Source organism: Cherax quadricarinatus, chromosome 35, assembly GCF_038502225.1.
Source record: "Cherax quadricarinatus isolate ZL_2023a chromosome 35, ASM3850222v1, whole genome shotgun sequence".
In the NCBI taxonomy this organism is placed as follows: Eukaryota; Metazoa; Arthropoda; class Malacostraca; order Decapoda; family Parastacidae; genus Cherax; species Cherax quadricarinatus.
In genome coordinates this window covers 32,676,102-32,698,776 of record NC_091326.1, presented here as the reverse complement: position 1 = coordinate 32,698,776, position 22,675 = coordinate 32,676,102, and the positions used below count along the sequence as shown (strand labels likewise).

At 44.0% G+C, this 22,675-nt stretch overlaps 1 protein-coding gene across 2 annotated transcripts in view; it reads right to left on the bottom strand.

Moving 5' to 3' along the window:
- Nucleotides 1–22,202, bottom strand: part of LOC128695213 (uncharacterized) — a 91,535-nt gene extending 69,333 nt beyond the window's left edge. The window contains exon 1 of one of the 2 annotated variants that reach the window (XM_053785731.2): nucleotides 22,078–22,202. The gene's annotated coding sequence lies outside the window, so the exon portion shown is untranslated. The remainder of the gene's footprint in view (nucleotides 1–22,077) is intronic. The other variant, XM_070091493.1, reaches the window with a different exon arrangement.
- Nucleotides 22,203–22,675: the final 473 nt, after the last annotated feature.

The following is a 22,675-nucleotide window of genomic DNA, read 5'->3' as shown; positions in this document are numbered from 1 at the left end:
CCGGAAAATAACATTCCTAACCTGGTAGCCCAGGTGTCAGCAGGCCATTCACAGAGGCTAGCAGTATTTTCAAACCTGATAATGTATGAAGTTATGTCTTCCCCCTCTGTGAAGGGAGGTAAATTAGGTGTTGGAATACGTGCACTAGCTGTTAGGTAAGACACATATGCAACAGTTAGGTATCTTAATTATGAAACGTTTCGCCTACACAGTAGGCTTCTTCAGTCAAGTACAGAAAAGCTGATAGAAGAGGAAGATACTTGAAGACGATGTAATCAGTCCATCACCCTTAAAGTTTTGAGGTGGTCAGTCCCTCAGTCTGGAGAAGAGCATTGTTCCATAGTATGAAACAATATGGAGAAGAAGTGACAGGATGGAGCTTTTTATAGCGCCAAGAGGTGAGACGTAGGCCACTAGGAGAGGTAAGAACTCAGATGTTGAGAGGTCAGGTCCCTCTCAAATCCAGCCTCTCTCACTAGTGGAAGTTGTCGAAGTTGATTGCAGGTCTGTACCAAGATACCCTTGTGTTGCAGTGTCTGACAGATTGAACATTAAAATGGTATAAAATACAGACAGGTTGTTAGGTAAGACACATATGCAACAGTTAGGTATCTTTATTATGAAACGTTTCGCCTACACAGTAGGCTTCTTCAGTCAAGTACAGAAAAGCTGATAGAAGAGGAAGATACTTGAAGACGATGTAATCAGTCCATCACCCTTAAAGTTTTGAGGTGGTCAGTCCCTCAGTCTGGAGAAGAGCATTGTTCCATAGTATGAAACAATATGGAGAAGAAGTGACAGGATGGAGCTTTTTATAGCGCCAAGAGGTGAGACGTAGGCCACTAGGAGAGGTAAGAACTCAGATGTTGAGAGGTCAGGTCCCTCTCAAATCCAGCCTCTCTCACTAGTGGAAGTTGTCGAAGTTGATTGCAGGTCTGTACCAAGATACCCTTGTGTTGCAGTGTCTGACAGATTGAACATTAAAATGGTATAAAATACCGACAGGTTGTTAGGTAAGACACATATGCAACAGTTAGGTATCTTTATTATGAAACGTTTCGCCTACACAGTAGGCTTCTTCAGTCAAGTACAGAAAAGCTGATAGAAGAGGAAGATACTTGAAGACGATGTAATCAGTCCATCACCCTTAAAGTTTTGAGGTGGTCAGTCCCTCAGTCTGGAGAAGAGCATTGTTCCATAGTATGAAACAATATGGAGAAGAAGTGACAGGATGGAGCTTTTTATAGTGCCAAGAGGTGAGACGTAGGCCACTAGGAGAGGTAAGAACTCAGATGTTGAGAGGTCAGGTTCCTCTCAAATCCAGCCCCTCTCACTAGTGGAAGTTGTCGAAGTTGATTGCAGGTCTGTACCAAGATACCCTTGTGTTGCAGTGTCTGACAGATTGAACATTAAAATGGTATAAAATACCGACAGGTTGTTAGGTAAGACACATATGCAACAGTTAGGTATCTTTATTATGAAACGTTTCGCCTACACAGTAGGCTTCTTCAGTCAAGTACAGAAAAGCTGATAGAAGAGGAAGATACTTGAAGACGATGTAATCAGTCCATCACCCTTAAAGTTTTGAGGTGGTCAGTCCCTCAGTCTGGAGAAGAGCATTGTTCCATAGTATGAAACAATATGGAGAAGAAGTGACAGGATGGAGCTTTTTATAGTGCCAAGAGGTGAGACGTAGGCCACTAGGAGAGGTAAGAACTCAGATGTTGAGAGGTCAGGTCCCTCTCAAATCCAGCCTCTCTCACTAGTGGAAGTTGTCGAAGTTGATTGCAGGTCTGTACCAAGATACCCTTGTGTTGCAGTGTCTGACAGATTGAACATTAAAATGGTATAAAATACCGACAGGTTGTTAGGTAAGACACATATGCAACAGTTAGGTATCTTTATTATGAAACGTTTCGCCTACACAGTAGGCTACTGTGTAGGCGAAACGTTTCATAATAAAGATACCTAACTGTTGCATGTGTGTCTTACCTAACAACCTGTCGGTATTTTATACCATTTTAATGTCCACGTGCACTAGCTGCATGATGTTCAATTACTCCTTCCTCTAATTGTTGTTGTGTAAGAGTTAACTTTCTATTCTCTAATTCAAGGCGAGATTTTTCGAGCTTGCGATCCTTTTCTCTCTATTAACTCAAGTTCTCTAGCTTTTTCCTCACGGTCTCTAGCTTTTTCCTCACGGTCTCTAGCTTTTTCCTCACGGTCTCTAGCTTTTTCCTCACGTTCTCTAGCTTTTTCCTCACGGTCTCTAGCTTTTTCCTCAACTTCTCTATCCTTTGCTCTTTCCTCAAATTCTCTTAATTTAACTTGTTCTTCATGTACTCTAGCTCTCTCCTCACGATCAAGTCTATCACGCTCCTTTTTGTCTTCTCTCTCTCTTTCTGTCTTTCTTGGATTTCTCTCTCAATTCTCTCTCTCTCCTTTTTCTCTTCTCTTTCGATTCTCTCTCTCTCCTTTTCTTCTCTTTCCCTTTCTGTTTTTCTTCTCTCTCAATTCTCTCTTTCAAGTCTTTCCTGGATCTTAGCACTAATGAAAGATTCTAAATTTTTCCCTCTTATTCCTAACTTACTTCCAGCATTCATCCAAAACTGGTATTCATCCATACTTGCAAGAATAACTTAAACTATCAGGGGAAATGAAACGGGTATTAAAGAAAATGGAGGGTTCAATTCCTGCTCCGCTCAAACTGTAAATAAACCAGAGGGCTCGATCCCTACTTCAATTAAACAATGTATTAATTAAAACGAAGGGTTCTATGCCGGCTCCGAGCAAACAGTAAGTAGAATGGGGTCCCTTGACCATCGAATCTTCTCACCAACAAATCAAGAGTGTCCTATGACAGTTCCCTTGATATAATAAAGATCTCAATGAAACAAATTGTCACTGGAAAATCTCGGGTCCCTAGAGTCTAATCCTCCAAAGTGTTTCAAGCTCACACAAAAATAGATGGCAGAATTAACTAGTATTCCTGCCTTGACTTGACTTACAATAAATTGAGACTAACAATCACCAAATCTTTTAAATACCTGTATTGTAGTCCTACCATAGAGAATGATTACTCATGGCTGGTGGTAACCGTCTGTGGTATGCGGCGTTAAAGTTCCAATGGTAGATTCGAGATGGAGTTGAATCTTGATTCAGTAGAGTTGATCCTGGCAAGGTCGCCACTTGTGAAGGCTTACTCAGCCCTGTAACAACTTCAGACAGTATTACCAAGGCTGGCTCCTCCTCAGGAAAATTAGTGAATAGAAAATGAAATAATAACAGACAAACACTTTATTATATAGAAAATATAAAATGCTTAAATATGAAATATTAATCCTACATTAAAGAAAATGAAAATGAAAAATATAAATAACTGAATTCAACGCTAATATATATAGGGGTGTCTGGAGTTGGTGACACTGAGTGTTGTTGAAATCGTAGCAGTTGCTGATGATGGGGGGGGGTCTCAGGTGTTGGTTACAACCCACCGGTTCGTTCTTCACAGTATAGCCTCGAGTATTATATCCCGATGACAGGAAAGCTGGTTTTTTACCACTGCAATGATGAGGGGTTACGTCCTGCAATTTCATACAGGTGCACAGGTAATTAAATCCAAAAAGGGGAAGTCTCAGGATGTTAGTCCATCTCCATCAGTTCTGCTCGTTGATTGCCAGGTGACCCTCTCTGTCATCCAAGCTGGAAACAGACAGGTTACCCACTGCTTAAGAAATCACTCTCCATGATAAGTACAATACCTAAAAGATGTGGTGATTATTACAACAGTCAACCTAGAGAAAAACTGAAAGGACTAAGTTTATTATTGGTCAAAAGTGAAGCTTTCCACCAATAAATCCACTAGTATACAAGGCAGGAATGTACTTACAGTAGTGCTGGGATCTGTGAGTCTAGTGATTACTGTTTGAACCAGAGCCCCACACGTCACGTTTCGGGGGGGGAAGAAGGAGGGGAAGGGATAGCGGAAGCTAGACTGACCCTACCTTAACAAGCAGCCGGCAGTCAAACTATCACTTTCGGGGTGGGGGAAAAAAAGGCGGGAACAGCGGGAGCTTGACTTACCCTACCGGCAATGAAACTATTGTTACTATATACTCCCTCTCTACTCCTGTCTATTGAACTTTTCCCTCACAACACACTGCCCCACTCTTCAGTCTACTGTCAGACAACACACTCTCCCACTCTTCAGTCTACTGTCAGACACACTGCAGGACTCTTCAGTCTACTGTCAGACAACACACTCTCCCACTCTTCAGTCTACTGTCAGACACTGCAGGACTCTTCAGTCTACTGTCAGGCAACACTCTGCCCCACTCTTCAGTCTACTGTCAGACAACATACTGCCTCACTCTTCAGTCTACTGTCAGACAACATACTGCCTCACTCTTCAGTCTACTGTCAGACAACATACTGCCTCACTCTTCAGTCTACTGTCAGACAACATACTGCCTCACTCTTCAGTCTACTGTCAGACAACATACTGCCTCACTCTTCAGTCTACTGTCAGACAACATACTGCCCCACTCTTCAGTCTACTGTCAGACAACACACTGCCCCACTCTTCAGTCTACTGTCAGACACACTGCATAACTCTTCAGTCTACTGTCAGACAACACACTGCCTCACTCTTCAGTCTACTGTCAGACAACATACTGCCCCACTCTTCAGTCTACTGTCAGAAAACACACTGCCCCACTCTTCAGTCTACTGTCAGACAACACACACCCCCACTCTTCAGTCTACTGTCAGACACACTGCAGAACTCTTCAGTCTACTGTCAGACAACACACCCCCCACTCTTCAGTCTACTGTCAGACACACTGCAGAACTCTTCAGTCTACTGTCAGACAACACACACCACCACTCTTGAGTCTACTGTCAGACAACACACTCCCCCACTCTTCAGTCTACTGTCAGACAACACACTGCCCAACTCTTCAGTCTACTGTCAGAAAACACACTGCCCAACTCTTCAGTCTACTGTCAGACAACACACTCCCTCACTCTTCAGTCTGTCAGACAACACACTTCCCCACTCTTCAGTCTACTGTCAGACAACACACTCCACCCCTCTACAATCTACTGTCAGACAACACACTCTCCCACTCTTCAGTCTACTGTCAGACAGCACACTCCCCCACTCTTCAGTCTACTGTCAGACAACACACTGCCCAACTCTTCAGTCTACTGTCAGACAACACACTCCCTCACTCTTCAGTCTATCAGACAATACACTGCCCCACTTTTCAGTCTGTCAGACAACTCTGCCCCTCTCTTCAGTCTACTGTCAGACAAGACACTGCCTCACTCTTCAGTCTACTGTCAGACAACACACTGCCCCACTCTTCAGTCTACTGTCAGACAACACACTGCCCCGCTCTTCAGTCTACTGTCAGCCATCACACACCCCCACTCTTCAGTCTACTGTCAGACAACACACACCCTCACTCTTCAGTCTACTGTCAGACAACACACACCCTCACTCTTTAGTCTATTGTCAGACAACACACTGCCCCACTCTTCAGTCTACTGTCAGACAACACACTTCCCCACTCTTCAGTCTACTGTCAGAAAACACACTGCCCCACTCTTCAGTCTACTGTCAGACAACATACTGCCTCACTATTCAGTCTATCATTCGTCTCTCAACCCTTGAGTGGAGAGGACGTGCGCTGCTGCTGCCCCCTGGAGTTGTCTGGTGGCAGTATTATTTTCACAAACATGGCGCAGGCTAGCCGGCGTCGTATCAATACTGTCTGCATTGAATTAACCAGAGGAGCTGTAATGGGGCCATCAATGGAGTTGCCTCTGCCTGCAATAATCAGAGGTACCTACGGAATAGCCAATGAGGAGATTTGTGGACTTGCACTGAACGGTACGAAGAGGATTTTTGTAAAATTCAGTTCGGCGAATGTGTAATAGGCAGTGGTGAATAAGTTTCTGGAAGTGGCCAAACCAGTTAATCATGCTGTGACGGTGAGGATGCATGATGTATCAAGCTATTACACATGGGTTAAGATCAGGAATGTGCCATTCGAGGCGGATGCATCTGACATCCGGTTCACTATGTGTAAATACGGCATAATACATATGGCCACTGCAGGAAGGTGGTCAGCTGGCCCGTATATGGGGATACCTGAGGGTATATACTCTGTCAAGATGACGCTCAGACACCCTATTCCATCGTACGTGGTGATGGAAGATTTCAGAGCTCAGGTTTTCGTGACATACGCTGGGCAGCGACGCACTTGCCGTTTGTGCGGGTCGTATGATCCCCTGGCTGCGCAATGTGAAAGACGACGTGGTGATAAGGACCAGCAGCAACGACGAGATGTGGAGGAAAGAAGAGAGGATCAAGATCAGCCGTATTCGACACTGCCTCAGCAGAGTTTGACATGGAGTGAGGAGGTTGAGAGGGTCGAAGAAAATGAGATGGCAGGGGCTACGCCGGGGGACGACATCACTTCCCTGGACGTTGTGCAAGTGCTGGATGAGGTCATCGCGGAAGTGAATGGTAGCGATGCGGAAACGTCGATAGTATCGACGTTTGGGAACATTTTGGGCAATGAGTGTCCTTGTCAGGATGTTGGTACAGACCTGGATCTTGGGTCTGCAGTTGAGGAGGGCATAGTGATGCCAGCTCGGCCTGAAGTATGTGATAAGGATGCCCAGTTGGTGAGAACTGTGGAGGTGGAGGTTCATCATGGCACTGCGCTGGATGACTTGATGCAGGTCGAGGGTACGACGCGAAAGCGCACAGCAGTGCTTTCTGATTCCGACGACGTGCTTACGCCCGCACAACGGCCTGGGAAGAAAACATGGGCAGATGCCATGCGGAGAGGTTCAAGTGGCACTCAGGGGCAGGGGTTGGGTAAGTGTGCCCAGAAAGGGGGGGAGGGAAAACGGTGCAACGAAACGATCAGGTGATAAGTCGATAGTGTCAAGAGGGAAACCCCCTTTGTCGGTTTTAAGTGCCTGACATTGAACATCAATGGCTTAAGGACACAGAGAAAGTGTGAGTGGTTTAGGGAATATTTGGTGCATCATGATGTTGACGTAGTGTTCTTGCAGGAGCACGGTTATAGACCGGGTTATGAGTTGAAGGTGGATGGATATAATTTGTATGTTGAGCATGCAGTCATATTGAAAGGAGGTATGGCCATTTTGGTGAAAGAAACTAGCCCGTTGGTTGTCAGGCATTGTGAGGGGGGAGAGGGGAGGGTGATTCATGTGGATGGGTTATGGGGTCAGGTACAGATGACGTTGGTGTGTGTGTATGGCCCGGCAGAGGGAGATGTACGGGTAAAGAATAAATTCGTGAGGGACGTTCTGGTATATTATTTGCGTGGATTGCCGGGGGTTGCTGTGATAGAAGGTGATTGGAACTGTGTGATAAGGAGTAAGGATGTTGAACCGAGGGGGGCAGGGCATTGTTTGAGAATATTGGGAGAATTGTTATCCAGGGTAGGATTAATTGATGTTGGGGGAGGCGGGGTGGTGGAGCACACATTTATTAAGCATGGGTATGCGGCTAGGCTCGATCGATTGTACGTGCCCAGGACAGTCGTAATACATAGTGTCAGGGTAATGGACGTAGTATTTTCTGATCACAGGGGAGTTTTGGTGGATATAGGTTGGGAGGGGTTGCCAAGAAGGTGTAAGGGGTTTTGGAAGTTGAATGTAAAGTTGTTGCAGGAAGAAGAGCCTCGACAGTCATTTGTTCAATTGTGGGAGGAGTTGGTGGCGGAGGCGCCTGGGAATAGTGATCTGGTTAGTTGGTGGTACTCTGTGGCGAAATCTCGTATTAGGGAATTTTATATTCGTAGTGGGAGGGAATATACCAGGTTGAAGTATGGGTACCAATCTTATCTTGAGGGGCAGTTGAGAGCTTGCTACGAGCGTGGGAGTGCTAGTTATCCGGTGGACGATATTGAGGGATTAAAGGAGCGTATTAGGGATTTGGAAAATGAAAGATTTTATGGCGCGCGAGTTTTGGGTGGGCTGGAAGAGGTGTTATGGGGTGACAGGCCTTTGGCATGTGTGTTGAGGCGACAGCGTAAGAGTGGCGATGGAGATGATGGGATTAACTGTTCATGTGGGGATGGAAGGATTTAGGGAGGGGCAGGTATTAGTGACGACAGAGGGTATGAGTGGATATCTAGATGCATGGTTTAGGTCATATACACAAAATGTAGGTATTCGAGATGAGGCTTTAAAGGAAATGGGAGGTTTTGTGCAATGTGAGATTGATGGTATAGATAGGGTAACATTAGAAGGTCCGATCACAGAAAGTGAGATTTCGCATGCTTTGTCTGGTGCAAGTTTAGGTAAGGCGCCAGGTGTAGATGGGTTGCCTAATGATTTTTATGTTAGGAATTGGGAAGTATTGAGAGGATTTTTAGTTAGGTTATTCAATGTAATGAAGGATGATGGGGAAATGGGTGAGCAGCAAAGGACTGCTGTCGTGGTATTAGTTCCGAAAGGTGGACAGACTACAGTAGAGGATTACCGAGCAATATTGCTTGTGTGTGGCGATTATAAGTTATTTGCATGGATATTAGGGAATAGAATAAAAAAGGTGATAGGTAAAGTAATTGACAGAGGACAATATGGGGTACCGGGTAGGACAATGTATGAAGGGCATGGAGTTATTAGAAGTTTTATAGAGCAGATGGGGAGTTGGGGGGTGGGGGTGTTTTGGCATTGGATTGGAGAGCGGCTTACGATAGTGCAGAGAGGGATGCGTTATGGAGGTTCATGCGTTGGCAGGGATTCGGGAGGGAAATTATATCTTGGGTGAAAACATTGTATCAGGGAGCATCTATAAGAGTACAGGTTAATGGAAGGCTAGGTGTTCACATTCAGATGGGAAGGGGTTTGCGACAGGGATGCCCTCTGTCGCAAATATTGTTTGCGTGCCTCCAGGATCCCTTTTATAGGGCAGTTAGGTGGAGTATCGCAAGTGGAGGGGTTAGTAATGAACGAGAGGGTCTGCCGGGTATTGTGGGTTATGTGGATGACACGACTGTATTAGTGAGGGATGAGAGGGATTTACACAAGGTAGGAAATGTGGTAGATGTGTTTGGCGAGGCTACTGGGATGGAAATTAATGTGGCAAAGTCTAAGTTTAGGGACCTAGGCAATAACGTAAATAGAGGTGGGACTGTAGGGCGTGGGTGGAGTGTGGTGGAACAGCTATTGATTTGTGGGATAGTGTACGTTAAGAATGATAGGGTCGCGCAAGAGGTAAATTCGATGCGCACCGTGGATGGGGTATTGAAAAGATTGGGTGGTTTGAGGACGGCGCGGCTAACGTTGCATCAGAGGGTCATTGTGACGAACGTCCTGTTGTATAGCAAGTTATGGCACGTGGTGGCAATATACCCACTGAGGCGGCGAGAGGTGCAACGGTTGCAACATGGGATTTTCCGATTTATATGGGGATCGGGTTGTGACTGGCTAAGTAGAGGGGTGGTGATGCTTCCCGTTAGCCAGGGGGGGCTGGGGCTTATACCTTTAGAAAAGCGTATGATGAGTGTGTATCTAAAACGCGTCTATTTGAGGGAGGTGGGGGCGAGGGGAGGGGGGCTAGAAAGACTGCATATGGATATGCAACGATGGTGGAGGGTAGGGATTTAATGATTGGTGAGGCCATGTTGCGGGTTTTAATGACGGTGAGGGATCCGAAGCGCCTCAAATTGAGGATTCTTGAGAGGGTGGGGGGTGGGTCTGTTGTGGCGGCAGTTGAGGGGGCATACCCCATGTATGCGTGGGGGAATATCTGGAAATGTTTACGGCAATTGCGTGTTAAACCAGGTGTAAGGGAGGTAATGTTTAGGTTTCTACATGGAATCTTGCCGTCTGGTGTTGTATTATTTAATAGGAGACTAAAGGAGGGTGGGGAGTGCAAAGCGTGTGGATGTTCGGAGACTATTTTTCATGCGGTGTATTTTTGTAATTGTTTAGAAGCTGTGAGGGTATGGTTAGGTAGGGTAGTTAGGTTAGTGGGTGGGGAAGGGTTACAGGTGTTAAGGGTGTTAAGTTTAGATATAGGTGGGATGAGTCAGATGGTGTTGCGTATGTGGTCACTGATTTTATCTATACGTCTTGGGCTATGAGGGAGGTGGGTGTGGGTGAAAGAATAAAGGTGTTAGCGGCCACCATTTATAGAACTAAGTGTCGCAATAGGGATCTTTATGGGGGAAGGTGGGAGACAGCATTTACTGAGGGATACCGGAGTTTTAAGTTGAAGGATTTACGGGATTTAAGTGTAAAGTAAGGGATAACGATGGGCTAGTTTCTTGGGTGGGGATGTGTGGATGGCTTTTAAAGTGTGTGATTGGATTTGTACTGATACATTTATGCTTTTCCTGTGTAGTGAGTGTGGTGTGGGTGGTGGTATTACACATGTGTTCCCTTTATGTTGTGAAGATTTTGGATAGTATATGTACGTAGTGTATTGGAGCACTACATCATTGTGTGTATACAAGGTGAATGGAGGGGTAGAATCTTACAGTATTTGTGTGTGTGAGAATGACTGTTCGTTGTGTGAGTGTCTTCAAAGATGTTATAGAAAGCACATACTACGTGGTGTTACTAAGGTATGTCATATGACTGTTTAGAATATGCTGTGATACAAAGTCCGGGGTTTCCCTTCTTGTAGGAAGCATTCTGTAAGACAATTTCTGTATATCTGAAGGCTCGGAAGTGTAAATAGCTGTAATGAGTAACGTGGTACAGTTTTTAATATTATGTGAGATTGTATTTTGGCACATAAGGCCTAACATATAATGTTTCAGCGGCCTGGTTAAGATTATATAGTACATGTCGTGTGACACTGTATGTGTAGGGTAGTGTCATATATTTTAAGTACACGCTGCTGGTTTCCCTTTGCTATTTTAATGTTTCAAGTCACATGTAAGAGTATATGTAAGGTAATATAAAAATGTATATTGATTTTGTGTAAATACACAATTTTAGATGACTTTGTTGGAGCAGGTATGAATATGAGTTCAAGTAGCGGTGTATGTCATGTATTAATACTGCTATAAGGTATACAGTTGTGATGAATGGTTTGAAAAACCGACAAGTTGAAGATTGAGACACTTATGCAACATATGGGAATCTTTATTCAGGAAACGTCGATTTTTCAAACCATTCATCACAACTGTCAGACACTGCAGCATAATGGGATCTTGTTACAAAGAATTCTTCAGCACTTGTCCAACCTTTGGACGAAGACCTACTTCGACTAGTGGATGGTACCACTATGACCCCACCTCCGCCTGCTTCACCTCACCTCACTACAGTATATAAGCCACATCTACGGCCCTATGCTGTACATTCTAGAAGATTGATGGACTGAACACATCGACTCCAGGCTGAGGGACTGATTACCTCAAACTCCTCCTCTCCTTACGCCTTTCTACTTTGTATTGGACTGATGAAGCTACTGTGTGGCGAAACGTCTCCTGAATAAAGATTCCCATATGTTGCATAAGTGTCTCAATCTTCAAGGTATACAGTGTATGAAGAAGTCTTGGGTGGTTTGCGCTCGTGTTGAGATATAGAGTATATTATCCTTGTATGCTAGGCAAAGTTTTCATAATTGTTACTTAGAGCAAGTAGTATCCTACGCTCTTATAGTATGTTATTGTTTTGTTGGTATTTGATGAGGGGGGGGGCACCTTGTTACTTCCAGAGTACATATGTACGACTTTATAAATGTACCTTTGCTGGGGGGGGGGATGTATAGGTTTTAATGGTACGTGGTGAGGCATTTACCTTTTAGAATTGTTTTGTATATAAAACTTGGCATAAAATGTATAAGTGTGCTGAAGTAGATTATCTGGATATGTTGGTACACCTGTGTGAAGTGTTCCTTTTTCTTTTTGGATTGTGTATACGTATGTTGTACTTTAATTTTGTTGTTATATGTTGAGTGGTTTAGTGACATATGTTTGCTTCCATGTATAATGTATACTGTATTTTAAATAAAATATAAAAAAAAACTCTTCAGTCTACTGTCAGACAACATACTGCCTCACTCTTCAGTCTACTGTCAGACAACATACTGCCTCACTCTTCAGTCTACTGTCAGACAACATACTGCCCCACTCTTCAGTCTACTGTCAGACAACATACTGCCCCACTCTTCAGTCTACTGTCAGACAACATACTGCCTCACTCTTCAGTCTACTGTCAGTGTGGTAGTTTGTCACCTTGTATTGAGTTAATGTATTTAGGTGTGTTTCTGTGCTACTCGGTCACCTTTGTTAACTGATGTTACCAGTGTGTGTTAACTTATAGATAAGTTAACGCTGAATGTGATTGAATAAACGTTTTCCTCTCATGTTCACATTCTACATAGTTATGTATATATGTAGTAGAATCTTTCGTATGTATATACAGTACACTGGACGTGTACATTTTTTTTTTATACTTTATTTAAAACTCAGGTACAAAATATATGGGTACATAATCAATATGTAACAAGATACAAGCAGTAAAACGATAATCTTCCGTGACTACACAAATACCAAAGAAGCACTTATATAAGACATCAGACTGGCTGTTGCGCTCCAATCAAACACTACTTTTATGTACTGTGCTTCACGTGAAAAGATGATCTTATAATAAAAACGATAGTCCTACCTAGTAATGCTTACACTCCCTCTCCCCTTGAAAAACTACCACTTTCTCCTTAGTATACTCATTGACATCTCTTATACATTTATAAGAGCTTTAAGGACTTCATTGACAACATGTATAAAAACACAATCCTGCCATCTAAAAGGCTGACTATAATACAAGGAATATCTGAACATGATGGCACACATCCACTAATGAAACCAATCCACACCCTAACCCTCATATACCTCCTGATAACAATCAATATCGTGCACGGTGGTGGGTTTAATACACTACCGCTGACTCTTCAACCCCCCCCCCCCACTTGCCTAGTAACTGTCTGCCGTCACCACTCATAACCACCTTCAGTTATCGAATTTTAAAAAAACATTAGAATACAATAAAATAAGGGAATATAAGAACCCCTTATCGACTCCTCCACAGAAAATTAATTTTTTTTACATTTTCTAAATACATACTGTTGATTCATCTTTGTGCTTACAAAATATCTCCCATCCCCTATGATTTTTATCTCTTGAGTCCAAAGCTAAAACCTTATTATACATTTCATCATCAAAATTATATTACAATAAGCATAATAATATCAATACTTATCATCCGGCTAAAAAGTGTACATTATTATCACCCAGATTTCCCTGAAATTTACATAAGAATTAATACATATATTGACAATGATCACAATCCTTCCCGTCTTCTAAATACAGTGTACATATATTCAATGACATTTCGTTATGATCCAATCATATTTACTTTACACTTCTCCTTTTCCCCAGTGCAAGATAAAATCCACTTGCACTAGACGTCACAACACATTACATTTGTTCGTATAAAAGAAGAACTAACATAATAACTTACAACAATATATAGATAGCAATTATTTGACAAAGTAAAGAATACCAACTAATATGGTAACAGTACACTAGAAATGTAACTCACTCACTAATACATATTCCCATTTTTTATGTATTATGTTCAACAAGATATATATATTTATTAACAATGTTCCAGAGCATTATCAGACTTACTCTGTCACGCACTAAGTTACACAATATAACTTATGGCTCCTAATAAAACATGTACCGGGCAGTACTACCTCAATCATTAACAAAACCAACCTGGCAAAAGACACTTCAGAAAGCCACCCCCTGCCATCCCCTGACCCCATGCTATCTGTATTAAAAACCACAAATTCACATTCCCTTCCATGCTCAAGTTCGTACCTGACGTCGAAAGTCATAAAACCCCTGTCTCTTAGCCAAATGTCACCAGTTCACCCCCCCCCTACGCCCCCCCTCATTCCTAACGACTTTACACCCATATGCTCCACTACCACACACTTTTATTCCACCTTCCATCCTCCACTAATCTCAAAAAAGAACAAAAATGCCAGTTTAGGGAGAACCAGCCCAATTCAGCTCTAAACTACACCCAACCCCAAAATTACACCTACCGTCAGATTACGATAACCCAAGCAAAAACTATTTACCCACAACCTCCCATATAGTAGCCTATTTCTGCATACTGTACGATACACACTCGCCGCAAGCGCCCGCACCCTACATTCACCCCCCACCTCCCGCATGCACCAAGACACATACAAAAAATCTGCCACTACATACATCACTGCCCTCCGAATGTCCTTGGAAACCCCTCCCACATCAAAATGCAAAGCCCTCAAAGTCGAAATGTTTCTCCCCCCTCCCGCCACTATACCCAAAACTCTCGCTAACCATGTCCTTACAAAACCCAAGTTCTCACAAAAATATATAACATGAAAAGCCGTCTCCTCTTCCCCACAATGCAAACAAGTGCCAGCACCTACATAACCCATTCTATATAGCGCTGACCTTGTGGCTAGAATTCCCATAAAGAATCTATAAACCACTTCACGAACCCTTGGCTTTAATCTGATCTTCCGAAAATCTTCCCAAATGCCCTTCCAATCATACATCGGGTATGTAGCTACTCCCTGTATCACTGTACCCTGCCAACCTGTCCTCCCAAGCCTACTTACCCTCACTTTTTTTGCTTCCTTTACTGCCAACAAATTTCGCACCATATCTTCACACTCCAGTAGTGCCTTCCCCTTCCACCATTTTCGCACATCCTCCATGACCTCTTCTACCCCTCTCCCCTCCCACCCTCAAATACCGCTGCTTCACATACACTGCCTTCACTCGTGAGTCCAAAGGTATAAGACCCATCCCACCCTGCCGTACACCCATCACCACCACCTCCTTCCGGAGCCATGGCTTCCCATATCCCCACACATACCTCAAAACTACCCTCTCCAGTTCCTGAATATCGCACGACCTCAGGGGATATATTTCTGCCACGCCCCACACTTTACTGTACACAAGCGTATTTACTACCACCACCCTCTGCTGCAATGTTACATCCCCAGCCCTCCACCCGCGCATCCTACCCATCGCTCTACTCACAACTTCCTTTGAATTTATTCTCTGTGCCTCCCTAGCGTCCGCCATATACACAACCCCACATATCTTAATTCTATCTACTACGTTCCACCCATACTGCTCCCCCAAACCCCCCCCCACCCACGTGCCTACTTCTAATAACTTTGACTTTGCTCCATTAACCTTCATCCCTGTCGCCCCGCCAAAAATCTCTATTATACGTCCCACATTCCCCAATCCTACTTCCCCTCCCACCAAAACTGTGGTGTCATCCACATACCCCACAATACCACATCTCCCATGTCCCACCTCTACCTGTTCCCACACTCCTTCCTCTAAGCCTATAAAAAGGGTCCTGCATGCATGCAAAAATGATTTGAGACAAGGGGCAACCCTGTCGCAAACCCATCCCTATCTGCACCAGCAACCCTAACTTCCCATTAACCTTACCGTTGCAGGCGTATACAAAGTAGTCGCCCAGCGCACAATCTCATCCCCAAAACCCTGTTTTTGTAAAATACTTCACAACATATGTCTATCTACACTGTCATAAGCCTGCTTCCAATCAATCCCCAAGATCCCCCCCTTGTCTTCCCTCCACAAAATCCTTAATTCTTCCATGCCCCACACGCATACTTCGACCTGGAATCTCACACTGACCTCTATGTAGGACTCTATCAAGCACCTTTTTCATACGGTTACCTAAAACCTTCGCAAAAACTTTATAATCTGCACACATGAGGGAGATTGCCCTAAAAGCACCCAAGGTCTTCCCCCCCCCTCCCTTATAGACCAAAACTACTACCCCCGTGCTCTGCGATTCCCCCCAACACTCCCCTTTCCTTCCTACAGTTAAACAACAGGACCAGACATTCCTTCATACAATCCCAATGTGTAATATAGAAATCATTAGGGATTCCATCAATGCCCGGCACTTTTCCCCTACTCAAGCCCATTACCGCCTCCTCCACCTCCTCCTCACTGATCCTACCCTCCATTACCGCTTTCTCCTCCTTCCCTAAAAAACCTCGAATTCCTTCTCCCAGAATCTCTCCCTCCCTCTCTCCTCCCTTCCCCTGCTTAAATTTCCCCCTAAACCAATGATCAGCATAATTGCTCATTCCATCGGTGGTACTAAGTACCTGCCCCACCCTATATCCCCCCACCTCTTTACACACCTCTAAACCCATAATCGTGGTCATCTGTTGCCTATTCCTAAATCTCCTCAAAACACATCCTGACGGTTTGTCACCCCATAGAACCTCCTCTAAACCTTCCCTCACACGTATCGCATCAAAACAAGAATTTTGTATATCCCTCAATCTTCCCCTTAAAACCTCTATTTCTCCATGTCTATCCCCCCTCCCCTTTCATAACAATCATTTAGCTGCCCCTCAAAATATTTCTGTAAACCATACCTCCACCTCACCTCATCCCGTCCTCTATGCTGGTAATACTCCCTAATCTGCAATTTAGTGTGCTTCTCCCACCATTCCAAGACATCCTCCTCTTCGTTGCGAGCCTCCCATAGTTGCTTCCACCATTCCCTAAAAAACAACCCCTCCCCCTCTCCCTGAAGTAGCCTCACATTCATTTTCCAATAACCCACATACCTACGAACCATCCCTTCCCATGCCATCTCTGCCAAAACGGCACGATGGTCCGAAAAAACTATATCGTCATTACACGTTCTACTGTTATATATCGAGTTGTATATATACGATCCAACCTGGCCGCATAACCCCTCCGCATAAACGTGTGCTCTACTTTCCGCCCATCGCCCCTGACTATGTCATAAACCCCTGCATCCCCCAACAAATCCCTCAATACCCCAAGCACACACCCTGCCCCTCTCGGCTCCACATCCTTATTCCTGATTACACAATTCCAATCCCCACCTATTATAGAAACCATTGGTAAACCCTGCATGTAGAAAAGCAAAACCTCCCTTACAAAATTCACCTTTACCAGTATGTTACTATCTGCTGGCATATATATCCCCAGAAAAACTACTCTAATCTCACCCCATATCCCCTCCACCCTCACCACCCTCCCCTCCCCTCCCTCTTCCCACTTGAGCACGTGGAATGGGCTGGACTCCCTCACTGCCACTGCCACCCCACCCTTTAATTTCCCTGAACTTCCAAGATACATCCTAAAACCGTTCAGCCTCAACTCTCTGCCATACTTGAAATTGTGTTCTTGAATAAAACACACATCAATGTTAAAATGCCGCAAAACATCCTCCAACCATACTCGTTTACCGTCAGCTCTAAGGCCATTCACGTTTATCGTTAGACACTTAAAGATTCAGAAAGGGTGGCTTTCCTCTATGTCTCTGTGTCCTGTCTGTTCCACTTTTTGCTGCTTCTGTCTTTTCCCATGCACTCTTTCCCGCCTGTACCCCCTCCCCCCCCTGTGCACTACCCTGCCCCTTCTTAATCACTCCCGCCCACGTCTTCTTCCCTGTACGCTGAGCTGGTGTTATAACCTCCTCATCCGACGAGCCTCCAGCCCTCTTTCTAGATGTGCCCTCAATTTCCATATCAGTATTTCCATTCCCCTTGTGCACCTCAGCTTCCACCTGTAGCAACTGCAACATGCCAGGCTCTGACCCCAGAGGCTCTGGAATCTGCTCAATCAAGTCCTTCTCAACCATCAGAATTCTCCTGTCAGTAGATGGGTTCTCCTCCGCAGGCACGTCCAGGAAAGACTTAATCATCTCCTGTAGGGGCATAGATAACTCCTGTGGATCACTGGTCTCTCCCACCCCCACAGGCTGCTGCTCAACTCCCGGGCCCGTTTGCGGGGGAGCATCTGAAGCCACTGGTAGTGTCACACAATTCTCTAACACGCCCTCCACTTCGTCCGCCCAATTACCTTTGCCTACTGCACTCAAAGTCTTCGGCAGAGGTTCCGCCGGAGACTCTGTGACTACTTGCTGTTCCCAAGGCCGCGGCGCTGCTGCTTTACCACATCCAGCCGCCATGTGGTCAAAAGCGCCGCAAAGGCGACACGTCTTGCGTTGTCCCGCGTAGGTCACATACAGCTGTGTCCTAAAATCCTCCAGGACAACATACGATGGAATAGGTCTTCTTAAAGACATCTTGACTGTGTAAGATCCAGCCGGCAACCCTTCATAGATTCCCTCCGTCCATCGAACTAAAGTTATAGCATGCACCTCACCATATCTTTGAAATGTCTCTCTGATATCCACATCGTCTGCCTCGAAAGGAACGTTGCGGATCCTCACCCAGGTGTAGTATTTTGAGGCATCCCGCAGGCGTACCTCCAGACCAGATGATACGGTGATGTTCTTCTCCTGGTACTGAGTCACCGTCCTTTCATATGCCTCCACTGTGCAGAACTTTATGAGATTCGTGATGAACCATTAAGTGCTATTCCGTGCAATTCTTCAACTTCAATGCCAAACATGTCCCGTATAATCGTTGGTAATAAAACAGAGGCATTCGTAGGGTAAATTGCCCCTTTAACAAGGTCAACACACACTGTGTTGCTCCTCCTGCGGTAGCTGGCAGCCATCTTGGTGAAAACAGGAAGTTGCGCACTAGAGAAAGCAGGAGCTGTTTGCGCAGTGCGTCCACTCAGCCCGAAAGCGAAGAGGACAATGATATTTTTGTTTTAGTTAGGTCACTGGGGGGTGCAAATAGGTGGGGTGAATTCTTTGAGGTACAACCCCCCCTCCCCCCCTCCCTGTGAAGGGGTTGTAGAGTAATACTGTTATCACAGGATAATTGGACAGTGATATATTTACACCTAATTACTAGTGTTAGAGTTAACCACAGTCTCACAGTATGTGTTACTTGTGCTATAATAGTACAAGGTAGGAAGTACACAATAACATTACATGCGGGAGGTGATGTTCCGGTTCCTGTATGGTATCCTGCCATCAGGTGCGGTTCTTAGAGACCGGAGGATTCTAGAGGAGGGCATCTGTGGGGTTTGTGGGGGTGAGGATATAGCCTTTCATGCAGTCTATTTCTGTGAATGATTGGGGGATTTACGGGAGTGGATGGGGAGGGTAGTACGATGGGTGGGGATTTACGGGAGTGGATGGGGAGGGTAGTACGATGGGTGGGAGGGGGGGAATTTCGGTTTTGGGGGTTTTAAGTTTGGATGTGGGAGGGGTGGGTATCCCTGTGCAGCGGGCACTTGGCTACCTTATTGTGGATTTTGTGTTTTTTGTCGTGGGCTATGAGGAGCCAGGTGGAGGGGGGAGGGGGGAGGGGTGCGTAAAATAGTAGTGACGGCAACCTTTTATCGTAAGTTGTCTCGAAATCGGGTTCTTTACGGGATATGGCGGGAGCGGGATTTCCCTGTAAGTTATCGTGGTTTAACGTTGGGGGTCCTCTTGGGGATGTATGAGGGGGAGGGGGTCAGGGGATGCGGCGGGCTGGTCTCCCCGGGGGATGGGGGGTGCTAGTGTGTGAGACTATGTAACACCTATTATATGTTAACAAAGAGGATTGGTGTTTTATGGTGTGTAGGTTGAGAGAATATTGGGTATGAGGTCTGAGGTTTTCTGTGTATGTTGTAGTGTAAGTATATATTGTGTGACGTCTTCATAACAGAGGTATAATGCAGGGCATTATGTTTTTAGACAAGCAAGCGCACTTTTATGGTCTGTGTTAATGGTGCTGGTTCTACCCCATAGTGTTAATGCAGTTGTTCGAATGCGATATGTTTATCGCAAATGTACTTTTTTCCATGTGTATATACCATATAGTGGAATTGTGATGAGTGAACATTGCATGCCAGTATGGAGTAAGGTTTATGTTGTATGCCTTGGTCACATGGTTTCATAATTTTGTTTTTCCATGGGGGGGGGTTTAGTGGAGGTAGGAGGCATGGTGCCAATACTGTTGTATGATGCAACCATTGTACTAGTTGCTGCAACCATTGTACTAGTTGTTGCAACCATTGTACTAGTTGTTGCAACCATTGTACTAGTTGCTGCAACCATTGTACTAGTTGCTGCAACCATTGTACTAGTTGTTGCAACCATTGTACTAGTTATTGCAACCATTGTACTAGTTGTTGCAACCATTGTACTAGTTGCTGCAACCATTGTACTAGTTGTTGCAACCATTGTACTAGTTGTTGCAACCATTGTACTAGTTGTTGCAACCATTGTACTAGTTGCTGCAACCATTGTACTAGTTGCTGCAACCATTGTACTAGTTGCTGCAACCATTGTACTAGTTGCTGCAACCATTGTACTAGTTGTTACAACCATTGTGCTAGTTGTTGCAACCATTGTACTAGTTGTTGCAACCATTGTACTAGTTGCTGCAACCATTGTACTAGTTGCAACCATTGTACTAGTTGCAACCATTGTACTAGTTGCAACCATTGTACTTGTTGCAACCATTGTACTTGTTGCAACCATTGTACTAGTTGTTGCAACCATTGTACTAGTTGCAACCATTGTACTAGTTGCAACCATTGTACTAGTTGCAACCATTGTACTAGTTGCAACCATTGTACTAGTTGCAACCATTGTACTAGTTGCAACCATTGTACTAGTTGCTGCAACCATTATACTAGTTGCTGCAACCATTGTACTAGTTGCTGCAACCATTGTACTAGTTGTTGCAACCATTGTACTAGTTGTTGCAACCATTGTACTAGTTGTTGCAACCATTGTAGTTGTTGCAACCATTGTACTAGTTGTTGCAATCATTGTACTAGTTGTTGCAATCATTGTACTAGTTGTTGCAACCATTGTACTAGTTGCTGCAACCATTGTACTAGTTGTTGCAACCATTGTACTAGTTGTTGCAACCATTGTACTAGTTGCTGCAACCATTGTACTAGTTGTTGCAACCATTGTACTAGTTGCTGCAACCATTGTACTAGTTGTTGCAACCATTGTACTAGTTGTTGCAACCATTGTACTAGTTGCTGCAACCATTGTACTAGTTGTTGAAGCCATTGTACTAGTTGTTGCAACCATTGTACTAGTTGTTGCAACCATTGTACTAGTTGTTGCAACCATTGTACTAGTTGCTGCAACCATTGTACTAGTTGCTGCAACCATTGTACTAGTTGCTGCAACCATTGTACTAGTTGCTGCAACCATTGTACTAGTTGCTGCAACCATTGTACTAGTTGCTGCAACCATTGTACTAGTTGCTGCAACCATTGTACTAGTTGCTGCAACCATTGTACTAGTTGCTGCAACCATTGTACTAGTTGCAACCATTGTACTAGTTGCAACCATTGTACTAGTTGTTACAACCATTGTGCTAGTTGTTGCAACCATTGTACTTGTTGCAACCATTGTACTAGTTGCTGCAACCATTGTACTAGTTGCTGCAACCATTGTACTAGTTGTGATGAATGGTTTGAAAAACCGACAAGTTGAAAATTGAGACACTTAAGCGAAAGCAAAAGACTTGGCAGACGATGTAACATCCCCCCAATGAAAAGCAGGGGTGTCACTAGCACATTAAGAGACCATACAATAAGTGTCAGGGGCCCGAGACTGTTCAACTGCCTCCCAGCACACATAAGGGGGATTACCAACAGACCCCTGGCAGTCTTCAAGCTGGCACTGGACAAGCACCTAAAGTCGGTTCCTGACCAGCCGGGCTGTGGCTCGTACGTTGGTTTGCGTGCAGCCAGCAGTAACAGCCTGGTTGATCAGGCTCTGATCCACCAGGAGGCCTGGTCACAGACCGGGCCGCGGGGGCGTTGACCCCCGGAACTCTCTCCAGGTAAACTCCAGGTAAACATGTGATGGTAAAACTGTGCTGGCTGGAGGTTGTTCCCGGTGATTACTTCACTAAAAACTATATCAATACATGTTAAATAACAAAAATGGCACAATACCGTGACTTTGTAAATGGTCCAAGTCGGACTGAAACGTCGTCGTAAGCTTCTCTCTTTTATGTGCGGGTTATTTGTGTATCAATACATGTTCTTCTCTAACTTCTACACACATTAATACTGGTTATTTACTCACTTGTTAGCAGCAGATGGAGAGTATTCTTGTAGGATAACACCCAGGCGCCTGGCCTGGTCTTCCTTCCAATATATTAAACTGACCAAATGTTAGTACGTGTCTCAGTCTGAGTTTTCCAGGAAGTGACACAACAATTGACCAAGTCCTCTATAAACATCTTCATAAAACACATTAACAAAGGTTCAAACTTATTTATTATCTCTTGTTAATACTTGCAATAATTAATACAATAAATAATAATTTATAACAGTAACCTAGAACATGAAAAATAAATTAATACAACTTTTTAGATATGCAACACTGTGGAGAAATCATATTGGAACTTCCTTATAAACAGTACATCGAGTCAAAATTTTCATATATTTTTTGCATTTCTTTAGTTAATTTACGTCTTTTACAGTAATTGACATATTAGTAGTGATTTACAGATATTACAATAATAATAATAATAATAATAATAATAATAATAATAATAATAATAATAATAATAACTATTATTTCTTAATTAGTTATGTATTTGTAATTGTTGCGAATAACATTTCATTATAAATATTGATGGTACATAACACAGTTTATCTGTTAATATATTACATTCAGT